At 33.4% G+C, this 13,065-nt stretch overlaps 1 protein-coding gene across 11 annotated transcripts in view; it reads left to right on the top strand.

Moving 5' to 3' along the window:
* The first annotated feature begins 883 nt into the window (after window positions 1-883).
* mnd (L-type amino acid transporter minidiscs) overlaps window positions 884-13,065 on the top strand; it is an 80,921-nt gene continuing 68,739 nt past the window's right edge. For 2 of the 11 annotated variants that reach the window (XM_073980606.1, XM_073980600.1), the window contains exon 1: window positions 966-1,094. The gene's annotated coding sequence lies outside the window, so the exon portion shown is untranslated. Of the gene's footprint in view, window positions 1,295-1,367; window positions 1,715-13,065 lie in introns of those variants that run through there. The other 9 variants (XM_073980598.1, XM_073980595.1, XM_073980604.1 and 6 more) reach the window with 8 other exon arrangements.

The following is a 13,065-nucleotide window of genomic DNA, read 5'->3' as shown; positions in this document are numbered from 1 at the left end:
TAACCTACGGTGGAGGGTATACAAAAAGTGGCGCGGTGATTTAAATGTTTATGTCCGCAATTTTGAATTCACGAGTGCAAAATGGCTGGTAGAAAGAAGTATGTAAATGTTAAAGTGTTATCTGCCAACAAGACTATCAGAATCTAGTTATCCCTCACGACGAAAGGTCCAGTAGTGCGATTCTTTAACTCATTTTTTGATTTACCAACAAAAATCGGTAGCATTAAAACCCAAAGTTTTCAATGAAAATTTTAAATAAAAGTTGACAACACTGTTGCTATAGTAAGAACTTTAAGACTCCTTTTTTGGTCGCTAACTTATTGAATAATATACCGTTAATTACCAAAATTATAAAATGTGTTAGAGAATCGCACTGATGCAGTCGCAGCAACGTTGATTTAATTCGGTTGTAATGAGTTTACAGTTTGAGTTGAGTGTTGCGACGTTAACATGAGGATCTAATCATTTCTAATTATTTGTCTTAAAAGAATCAAGAATTTGTTACTACACACTATACAACTTGAACACGAGTTTTCTAGATTTTGCTAAGTGGGGAATTTCCTTATCTTGTTTGTGGTTGCTACTTTTTACTTTTAGCAACAAACGAAAAATTGTACAATTTTTTGTTTACCATACATTTTAACTAATGAGGTGGGGCCAAAGGTGGCATAGAACTGTGATTATATTGCAAACAAATACCTGAGTATATTTTTTACGTGCAACACTATCCACTACTCTTCATAACAAACATATTATATTATGATGTTTTTAGGAAGACAAAAACAAATGTACAAGATGTGGGAGCACATCAGGAGAGCCAAAAAAAGAGTATCACAGCTCATGCACTCTGTGATAAAACCCGAAGGGTGGTCTTTGATGAGAAGAGTAATAGTCAATGGGTCGGTCTGTCAGCCCATTGTTGGTGCTTAAACAGATTCATAAATGCCGATGCAATGATTCTACTCAGTCGCATTCATAACACTAAACGTGACGGTTGTTTGAATTGGAATTCGTGGCGTCTGAAGTGATGGGCTTTCGGTTAATTCGTTTTAGTTTTGTGTTCTTTGTTTTTATTTTCACTGTCTGATAATAATGTATTTTACAACATTTTGATACTTTGTTGAAGATATTTTGGGTGTCTTTTGTTTAGCAATAATAAATAGATTATTTGTTTTTATCGGTCGTAATAAAGTTTCGCCTATATGGAAATTGTATCTAAAAGAAAACACGAGTGTAATGTTATGTATGTGTCTCTTAGTGCATTTTTCATTCTTATATCCATGTTTTGTGTGATGTAATAAAATATTAATTATACGTACCGCAGTATAAAAATCAAAGAAATTAATTAAATTACTAATACGTTACAGTGGATGAAACACAAAAATATTGCAAATATTCAAAAAATCTGAAAAATATGTGGACAACAGTGTAATATGTGAAAATTATTAATTGCCATTTTTGTGAATATACTCAAAAAATACTACCGTTCTGAAATAAACATAAGATTTATTAACCAAAATTACCCGTGGAAGTGATCCATCATTGCTGGTAGTGGTCGGAAGACCTTCTGCACTTCATTTCCCCAGTAGGCTTTATGGTGATTCAAATATTGTCACATTGTTTTGTTATTTTCGTACTCGTTGTCCTACACTTTCAAATGTTAATAAATGCAAAGATAGATATACACGTACATACGTTGGTGATATGTATACGTGTGAGTGCCTGTGTTATTTAGTGTTACTGACTTTGTTGTCGATTCACTTTCACAATGAATGTGCCTCCTATTCGCAGTTAAAAAATCACACATTTTAGATTTTGCGTCTGTGGGTGTGTGATTTGTCTGGCTGTTCAGTGGTGTTTATATCTACTAGTTTTAGTAGTACGAACATACATACTTATGTATATTGTTTGTAATTTTTTATAATGAACTCAATTTGCAAAATACAACAACAATATTAATACCGACCACTAAGAGCTGTCATTGACATGATGCTGTACAGTGCTATACACAGGATGAATACAAAGCTAAAACGCATTTTACACTTGCACTTAAAACAGGCGTTTTGGGAGTTTTTGTCATTTATTTGACAGATATTGTATGGCAATCGGCAACTTAAATGATGCATGTTTTATGAAACATGTTAAATGTAAAATGCGATTAATGATATAAATGTTAATTTGCTACATATTGTTATTTACAATTGTTACTGGACAGATTACTTCTAGTAACATGTAGCAAGTAAAAAAATACAGATACTGCTTTTGAGTGAAAATTCAATACCACTATACTGAGATGCGCGTACACAGCTGCAACAAAAATACTTCCAGACAATAAATATATCGAAATGAAATTTTTTAATATGGGTCTTAATGACTTGAACCCTATTTTCCGCCGCGTCGGGGCTTATTTATTCCTAGAAGAAGTGGTATATGCTAACTGAAGAATATCACTTTCTATTAAACAAGGTTTGACACCAATGAGATATCAATGTTTTCTATCCATTCAGAATCCTAAATGCCATGTTACAACCATTCCATTTGGACGATGCGTTTACAACCTTTAAAATCGCAAAATCTGACATACTGGGTGTATTCCAAAATATGGACCTATAATTATCATTTTATGCGAGGAGATTTTCTACCCGTTGAGAATCCGAAATAGCAACTTACACTTACTTCAGTAGGAAAATCCTTTAAAAGATTTCATATGGGGTTATAGCAACATGTGGACCCATGTCTACAATTTTTGTGAACACGTGTTTAACCAATAGCAACCTTAAATAGCAAATTAGAGGTATTTTGGCCGGAAAATATAGCTAGCGTCCCCAAAGTAGCTGTAATCGTCAAGTATCGTGATATGGGGTTTATACCAAACTGTAGACAAATTTTTTCGTAGAGATGTTTTCTGACCTCTTGGAACATAAAATGTCTTATTACAACTATTGTTGTGTGAAAAATTAGCTGAAAATACTCAATATAGCAAAACTCAAGATGTACCATTATGTGTACCAAAATGTGGAATTAAGTCTTATTCAGTTAGATAATGTGGTGAAGACTTTAAAAATACCACCCGATGGCACCATCTACCCCAAAGTGTGAACCCATTTTCAACTACTACTACTACAAATGACAACAGAAAACTTCATACATTTCTCCTAGATATTCTGACCACATATTCTCTTGTCCGAAAGATACAATAAATATAAACATACAATTCGCGAGTTTATAAAGAAAAACAAAAAATTGCAATATTATCAAAGGTCAATCAAATATTGTGAAATATCGCGATTTGATAAAAAGTTGGTCCAGAATGGTTTGATATTGATTTTAAATTAGATTAAAACAATTATTAAGATCCCAGCAAAATGTTCGATGCCAAAGATGACATTCAATCATGGGTGCAAGTGATCTAGCATGTCATCTTTTTAGCATCTTCATCGATGAATTTTATATGAGCGTGGACCCCAAAAGATGACGTTCTTTTCTGGATCCTAAGCATGTCATTTTAACCAATGCGTTGACATGTCATTTCCACCAATGCTTTGGCATGTTATTTCCACCAATGATTTGACATGTAATTTTCACCAATGCTTTGACACGTCATTTTCACCCATGCTTTGACATGTCATTTTAACCAATGCTTTGGCATGTCATTATTACCAACCCCTTGGCATGAAATTTTCATGTCTTGTTTGGAAAATGGAAATGCTGTATTGAAATATGGTTTTCATGAAAAACAAAACTCTTTATTAATTCAAACGAATTCATGAAATAGCTACAATTAATTTATCAGTTTAGTTTTTCAAAAGTTTACATCCAAAATTGCAATGTAATACCACCGCTGCAACGCAAAAGATTACTTCCTCCGTTCTCCGCAACTGATATTCTTTCATCTTACAAAAGGTTTTTTCAATTATCTTCCCATCACCAGTTCAGATTTCAACATGGACTCCAAATGCATTCCTTTAAGTATTTTTATTTCGTAAATTACTTTTATTTTATAATTTTGTTATTTTATAACAACATGTTGGTAATTTATACTCTTTTGTTTAGTGACGGAAATATGTAGGGATCTACAACCCGGCTTGCTTTAGTCCCGGTCCACACTAGAGTGATTTCATTGAAAAAATTGCATGAAATTATGCGTCTCTAGATCATAGCCGACCAAGAAGAGCGAGCGCTTAAATTGTTTATGTGTGGGTAAAATTACACTGACAGAACAGAACAGGGTGATGATTTTCATATTGAGTATGAAATGAAAAACACAGGAAAAAAGTTGTCACGGCGTGTTAGCGTTCAGAGCCAAACATAGTGGTGGGTGTGTGGGTTCGAATCGTCGGCTTTCCTTTTTCATTTGCATTATAGATCATAAAAAAGCTCGATTAATAAATTAAAAAAAAAAATACTAAAAATGATCTTCGCCTAAAAAGGCAAAATTTTCAAATAGAAAAAATATATTGTTGGCGCGTTCGCTTTGTATGACTAAAATTAAAAATAATATACAGTGAATCACAGTCAAAAGTATCCACTTCAGTTTCTTTTATTAAAACTGCGATTGCTAAGAGTTAATTAATGATAGCGATTTCAATTATAGCATTTGACTTGTGTCCCTTATATTAGTGCTTTCATCAAAGCAAACAGATACATATACCGCATTTCGAATCCTCTCCTTTGTTTATATACATTTTTTATTGTTGCATTGCAGACGAGGCATTCTGCGTCATTAAATTAATTAAAAATTAAAATATTAACACAAAACAAAAAATCATTTTCAAATTCTTCCCTCCACATATTTGCTGTACAACTGCAAAATCTTTTCAGTGTACCCAAAAAAAAAAAACAAATAAAGCGGCATCAACCTTCTTGCATGACATTCAGTACAAGACTGAAGTAAAAAAATCAAAACATTTGCTCTCTTACTTTGCGTTCGGGTCGCGTGTGTGTGATTTGCCGAAAAACTTCGTAACCATATCAATACCTACGAACGGGTTTGCTCTAGATCGACTTACATAGTAGAGTAAAATCATAAAATTGCTGTAGTGGGGAGTTCGATTTAATAACGCCTAATTTCATGAAAATTTTTAATGAAATTCACGCTAGTGTGGACCGGGACTTAGGGATCTCTAAGAACAAAATGTAACGAACGGGGAGGAGAGACTTTTTATGGAAAATACCATTTATGCTTAATTAATTTATTTTTAATTGTTTCTTTCCAAAAGTAGTTTCTTCTTTATTTTCAGATTCTTGTTCCTTTTCGTTTCGGACTTTTTTTTTCAAATTCCAAGAAGCGAGATTTGATTGATTTCATTCTATGTCAGATTTAGAACAGACAAGGGAACTTTTAAAATAGCAATGTGTGCAGTCCGATTCTATTTTTAGCTCGATGGTTGGGACTTCATATAATACCAATTGTTTAGAAGTTTTAGTTGTTTGATATGCAGGAAATGTGAGACAACATCACGTCGACAGTTCTAACAACTTCGGTCTGTTCCAGAAACTGCAAGAATCTACTTATTTTTACTACGATAACAATTTTTCCTTTATGTTAGCGGAAAAAATAGTAAAAATTAGTAGATTTTTGCAGTACTGGAACATACCAAAATGAAAATAAACAGGTGTGTAAATAAAAACACAAACATCATCTCTATTGGATCGATGGAATGGGTACAAATGCTGATGAAAAGATCGGATCTTTCACGACTTCCTTTGCATTGGTTCAAATCCTAATGAAAAGATCGGATCTTTCACGACTTCTTTTGAACCAATGCAAAAGATCCCAGCAAAATAAATTGGAAGTAGTGCAAGGTAGACTAGTTCTTTCACGGCATGTTTTTATGCAGTTCAAACGGAGTCGTGAAAAAGGCACTCCATTCCTCACATTTTAACCGCATTTGGATGCAATCCAAAGAATCACATCCATTTGTCACATTTTAACAACATCCGGAGGCAGTTCAACGGAGTCGTGAAAAAGGCACTCCAATTCCTCACAATTTAACAGCATCCGGATGCAGTGCAAACGGAGTCGTGAAAAAGGCACTCCATTCACTACATTTTATTAGCAGTTGTTAGAGATCCCTACCTGTACATAAATCAGTTTGTACATCTCTACAGGCAGCGGAATACATTTCCAAAAAGAGATAATCGTGTTAACATTTCCAAAAATTTGTTAATACAAACTAAATAATATTTAATTTGTGAACATTTTTCCGGTAACTCACGAGAAGAAAATTTCCCAATGGAGTGCTGTTGGAGTACATGTCGAAATCTTAACTGGTGATGGGAAGACAATATCAAACCCATTTAGCAGATGAAGCAAAAGCACTTAAGCTTGGATTAAATGAAGAGCGCAGGAAACACACATGTTTGCGATTGAATTCAATAGAGAATTTTCATAATTTGTGTTAATTTAATAAAGGTATTAATATTTTTGTTTTACACAAATAATAAATGCATTTTATTTTGTTATTCAAAACACGTGCTCTAGACTGCCTCCTATTCTACCCCAAAGGGTCAGTTAAAATGCAGTGCCAAAGGTTCAGTTAAAATGCAATGCCAAAGGGTCAGTTAAAATGCGGTGCAATGGAGTGCCTCTTTCCGGGGTCACTCCCTTGTAAAAATCATGAGTGAAAATGCATAATTTGATGCACTTCCAAATCACTTGTACATATCATTTAACTGCCTCTTTGGAGGCAAACTTTTCGCTGGGATGACATGAAATCACGTCATCGCAAAGAACCCCTTCCGTCAAATTTTGCTGGGATATTAAATTGATTATTAAATGACACCGTATTTCATAGTAGTTTTTCATGCTCTACACGGCTATGCGGTGGTATTTTTGATATTTGCAAAAATTTCAAACAAGTTATAACCCTAATATATGTATATACATATATACTTTTTGGATTCTCAGCCAAATATTTAGTGTGTTGGAAATGGAATGACAAATTTAATATACCCCGAATCTTATGATGGAGGGAATGAGAATGAATAATGTGGCAAAAAAAGGGGCGTACCAATTCTATGGGCACGGTGCTCTTGAAGCATCTTTAAATGGAAGGTGTTCCACATGGGAAGTTTTTGCGGATTCTAAAACTACAATGTTCATAGATGAAAAAAAATCAAAAAACAAAAAAAGTCGCCGGAGCGCTTTTTAAATAAATCTCGATTCAAGTTCACATTTTTAAGGGTTTTTTAGGTTTTCACGATTTTGCTTGGAAACTGCAAGTCCTTTCGAAATGGGACAAAAGGAAATGTTGTAGCCATAAAAATTCTCTACAAGATTGATCTGTGTAATAATTTCGTAGTTTTTACCGTTATTGAGATATAGAAGTTCAAATTAGGACAATGGATTGACGGTATCGCCTTCTTATAAGACAGCGTCATGTACGGTGCGCCTTAACCAACTTTAAATAAAAACCGCTTACACCTGGGAAGTTTTTGCGGATTCTGAAACAGCAATGTTCATATATGAGAAAAATCAAAAACCAAGAAAAAATCGCTGGGGGATTTTTAAATAAATCGCGGTCAAAGTTCACATTTTTAGGTTTATTTTAGGTTTTTGCGATTTTGCTTGGAGAATGCAAGTCCTGTCGAAATGGGATAAAAGGAAATGTAGCCATGAAAATTCTCTACAAGATTGACTTTTATGACATTTTCTTAGGTTTTAGTATTTTTGAGATATAGATGTTCAGGTCACAAATTTTGGGGTTTTTTTAGGTTAGGTTTCACGATTTGCATGATATAGCTGCAAAAATTCTCTACAAGATTGACTTTCGTAATTTTTTCCTAGGTTGTACTATTTTTGCGATATACAACTTTAAGTTGGGAAATTGCAGTATTAACAGTGATTCATAAAGAGACGATACAGTCAGTGAATTGTCACAATTTGAACTTATATATCTCAAAAATAGTAAAGTCTACGAAGATACCATAAAGGACAATCTTGTAGAGCTACAACATTTTCTTTTGTCCCAATTCGATAGGACTTGCGGTTTCCAAACAAAATCGTGAAAACCTAAAAAATTCTTAAAAATGCCAACTTGAATCGCAATTTATTTAAAAAGCGCTCCGGCGATTTTTTTTTTTTTTTTATTGTTTTCATTTATGAATTGGTAGTTTCAGAATCCGCAAAAACTTCCAAGGTGTAAGCACCTTCCATTTAAAGTTGCCTCAAGAGCACCGTGTGGGGGTTACATTAAAACGTGAATTTGTGCCCATGATTCTCTTTAGGCATGTTTATATACATATCGAATACTAAATACTAAATTTTAGTCATTTTGGTTAAATAATGTAGCTAAAACCATCAAAATACCGAAAATTGAGAGGCATGTTTGATGACTATATCTGTACCAACCATTGTCAGTACCCCCAATGAACAATAAATACCAAATTCCAACCATTTCAATTAGATAATGTGGTTAAATCCTTAAAAGTAACGCAAATCGGAAGTTACCTTCTATGGGAGCTACATCTATATATCCTCAAGGAACACAATACAACGAATTTTACCAATATCTGTTGGATAATGTGGCTAAAACATTGAAAGTACCGAAAATTGGACGAAGCCGTTCTATTGGAGTATATATCAAAATGTAGACCTATACCTACAATTCCCTGCACGAATGTTTAATACACCAACGAACACTAAATACCAAATTTCCGCCATTATTAGATAATGTGGCTAAAACCTTCAAATTACCGAAAATCGGGAGGTACCGTTTTAGGGGGCTATATCAAAACGTGGATCTATACTGAAAATTTCAGGGATAACTTTTTTTACCGTTACCGTTTAATGCGATATTTTCGCTTATAGTTATGTCAAAGAGACTGACCCTACAGCAAAATATCGGACCCAATACCACTTAAATACCGCTATAAAAACAACTTCCACAAGATGAGAGTTTCAACTATTGTTACCGAGTTTGCAGTAATGCAGCAAGGTAATGCTGGGTACACATTGTAGAGCTGGCAAAAAAATCGATAGTACTATCGAGAGTATCGTTTTTTTTTCAAAAAACGTGCAAATTTTTCGGATATGTAAAATGTATTTTTTGTATATTTTTATTAAATAAAAACAATTATTTTTTTTTTCTCCTTTATTTTTCATTTTAATTTACAAATTAATGGTGATGACAAATTAACGATAATATCGATAGCAATCGATTTTTTGAAATGGAATATAGAAAATATCTAATGTTGGGAATATCGATAGTTTGCCAGCACTAACAGTTTTGAATGACAGTTTTGCTCAAATATTCTTGACAGTGTGACCGCCCATGTTTGTCGGTCATCCACGTACATTTTTATTGTTGGACAGTCGGAAATCGATAAAAACTGTCATTTAAAACTGAATGACTGACCGCTGAAAGATGGCATTAGTAGGAAGCTGGGGCTCAATTCTATTTCTATGAAAATGTGAAATGAAAACCTTTATAAAGGGAAAAAACTGTCAAATGAAAAAAACTAAAAAGGAAATATTTTTCATTTAAAATTTTCATAGAACAAGAATCCAGCCCCTGGACTCATACATTAACAATCCTAAACGAAAAATTTCAGCTGATATAATTCGAAGGTAAGGTAAAAACCATCAAACATTATTCGTTATATCTATGGATTAAAAAAATCAACATGTGTCTCATCTTGCAAAGTCCCTTTATGGTGCTAGTTTCAATGCACTTCTGAGGATAAAGTCTCTATTATTTTTATATAAAATTATTGTTAAGATGAAACCAATATATCTCTTTGAGAAATTACAATTTACACGGTCTTCTTCTTTCTTCTTTATTTGCCAATTCGGTTTTCGAATTATAGGCGACCAAAACAATATTACAAAAAATCATTATTTGCTTAGGATATTATAATTTCACATATTTTTCAGGATCTCTGCAAAGGCATCTCTGTCTCTAGCATCACTTAAAAGTCTTCCGGAATCCCGAATTCCCGTCCATACTTGGATATTGTCTAGCCATATAGTTTCTTTTCTGCCTCTTTCAGCTCTGGCAGCAATAGTTGTCCGTAGTATATTTTGTAGCAATTTGTATTTTTGGTTTCTCATAATGTGCCCCAGGTATGCTGTCTTCCGTCTCTTTATCAAATCAATCAACTCCCTCTCGCAGTGCATTTTTCTCAGGATTTCGGCATTAGGTATGAAATCAGTCCATGATATCCAGATTTCGAATGCCTCCAATCTTTTTATGTCTGCTGATTTTAAAGTCCATGTTTCTACAGCATATAGCAAAACTGACCAAACATATGTTTTTATAAATCGTCGCTTTGTTGTAAGATTAATATCATGACTTGACAAAATTTTTTTGTATTTATAAAATGCGTCTCTTGCCATTTCTATGCGGCTTCTAATTTCTCTTGAGCAATCCCATTTCTCATTTATAGTAAATCCAAGATATTTAAAGCTCTTTACTCTTTCGATAAATGTGTCCTGTACTTGCAGCGTGATGTTGTTGTATTTATTGTTCTTGCTGATAATCATATATTTAGTTTTTTGCATATTAATTTTTAGTCCGTAATATTGACTGTATGTGGATAGTTGATGCATTAAAAATTTCAGTCCAAGCATACTATCAGACAGTATTGTTGTGTCATCCGCATATCTTATATTATTAAGGAATATTCCGTTTAAATATATACCCTTTTGAACGTTGTTGAAAGCCTCTTGAAATATTTTTTCAGAGTAAATGTTAAAGAGTAATGGAGAAAGAATACAACCTTGCCTGACACCTTTAGATATAATGATGCTTTCCGTCAGTTCTCCGCTTATTTCTATTTGTGCTGTTTGGTGCCAGTATAAGCTCTTTATACATTGGATCTCTTTTTGGTCTATATCAATGGATGTAAGAATTTCTATCAGTTTATCATGCTTCACTGTATCAAAGGCTTTCTCGTAATCAATAAAGCATAAGAAAACATCCTTTTTTGCGTTGCGGCATTTTTGAACCAGTGTCTGTATAGAGAAAAGTGCTTCCCGTGTTCCCATGCATTGTTTGAAGCCAAATTGGGTTATACCCATGGTGCTTTCGCATTTCTTATAAATTCGGGAATGAATTATTCTGAGAAATATTTTTAACGCATGACTCATTAGACTTATTAGTCTGTAATCATTGCAATATTTTGGATGACTTTTCTTGGGGATAGTTATGAATGTTGATTTCAGCCAGTCTTGAGGAAATTGGCCTGTATCGTAAATTTTGTTGAACAGTACTGTTAAAATGTCCATGTTGTTGTCGTCTATCAACTTCAGAATTTCCGAAGGAATTTCGTCTGGACCGCAAGCTTTCCTGTCTTTTAAGGACGTTATTGCAGACTCTACCTCTTGCTTGGTAATTGGGGTTCCTGTGAGTGGTGGGGAAATAGATTCGTAAGTGGATCGGCCGTCGTCTGTGAATAACTGTTTTATGTATTTAATCCATATCAGCTTCTTCTCTTCAGTACTAAACACAACTTCATTATTGCTGTTATATAAGATTTTGGAATTTGTTTTCCGGTATACTCCCGATACTTCTTTTAGTTTTTTATGGAGATTGAAGTCGTCATGCAGATTTTGTAGTCTTCCTATCTCCTTGCATTGGCTTATAAGATGATTGTTTTTTGCTGCACGTACTGCTATTCGTATTTCTTTGTTCAATTCCCAATACCTTTCATAATTTTTGTTTTTATATTTACGACGTTCACTTATTAGTTGTAGTATTTCATCTGACATCCATTCTTTCTGTTTTTGTGGTCGATTGCAGCTTCCTAGACCATTGTCTGCTATAGATATTAAAGTTACCTTAATGGAGTTTCACATATTTTCAACATCCTCTGCGTTGATCCTACTTAACTCCGAATTGACACGCTCTTTTATACTTGTCATAGTATTTTCATCTTTTAGTTTTTCAATATTTAGTTTCCTTCTTGGTGTTTTATTTGTTGTTGTTGTTTTAAGTTTGGTACATAGACTCGTCATCAGGAGGTTGTGGTCTGATGGTACATCTGCCCCTGGATATGTTGAAGCTTTTGTAATGGCTGTGCTGTACCTCTTGTTTATAAGAATATAATCTATTTGATTTCTGACTATATTTCCCTCTCTGTCCTGGGGGGATTTCCAGGTATAAAGCCTTCTTTTAGGTAGGCAAAACATCGTGTTTGTTACCAGCATTTTATATTCTTGGCAGAAATTAATTAGCCGGTCGCCTCTATCGTTCCTTTCACCCAGTCCATATTGTCCAGTAACACCATGTACTACATCATTACTAGACATCGGATTTTGCATATTTGCATATTTTTTATTAATAAAGATACGAAAATTCTGATTGGACCAAAATTCGTTTTGAAGAAAACTGAATGCAATGACAGGCTCATATTTTTTATTTTTTTTTGCATATTTGCATATTTTGCATATGCACAAAATATGCAAAAAATATGCAAAATATGCAAAAAATATGCAAAATATGCAAAAAATATGCAAAATATGCAAAAAATATGCAAAATATGCAAGTATTTTTTTTGACAAAAATCATCAAATTAAATTTGGAAAGTCATCAAAAAGTGTTCTATATTAAGTTTATTGCCGTTAAACGTCGATTTCTTAGCAGATTATCATGTTATTAGTTATTATTCCGCCACAGCAATAAATCTGGACTAAAAGACGTAGAAAATTTCCTATAACACAGCCTTCTTATTACAACATAAGTTGCTTTCTAATACAAATTTGTTCAAAAACTCAATCAGAAATGTCAAAATGTATGTATCCAAATATGTTGATAGGTTCTGCTCGGCCAAAATTGTCTGACAGAATAACAAATGAGCTAGAAATTAAGACTAAGGAAATATTGAATATTACATAAAATCTTTCATATTTAATTAAAAACATATAACAAATATATACGGTGCCATCATGAATATTTCCCTCTGAATTTTCCACACGGAAAATAATTTTTAAAAGTGAAATTCTTTTAAAATCAATATTTGTTAAAAGTTGAAAAGTACTAGATTCGCTTCATTATGGCGTATACTAGTCGAATCGACAAAAATATTCCCTTTTTGAGCATAAATACGGAAATAAAAAATTGT

This window comes from Musca autumnalis, unplaced genomic scaffold (assembly GCF_047663935.1).
Source record: "Musca autumnalis isolate F117 unplaced genomic scaffold, ASM4766393v1 scaffold_4, whole genome shotgun sequence".
NCBI classification, from domain to species: domain Eukaryota; kingdom Metazoa; phylum Arthropoda; class Insecta; order Diptera; family Muscidae; genus Musca; species Musca autumnalis.
This window is presented reverse-complemented; position numbering and strand designations above follow the sequence as displayed.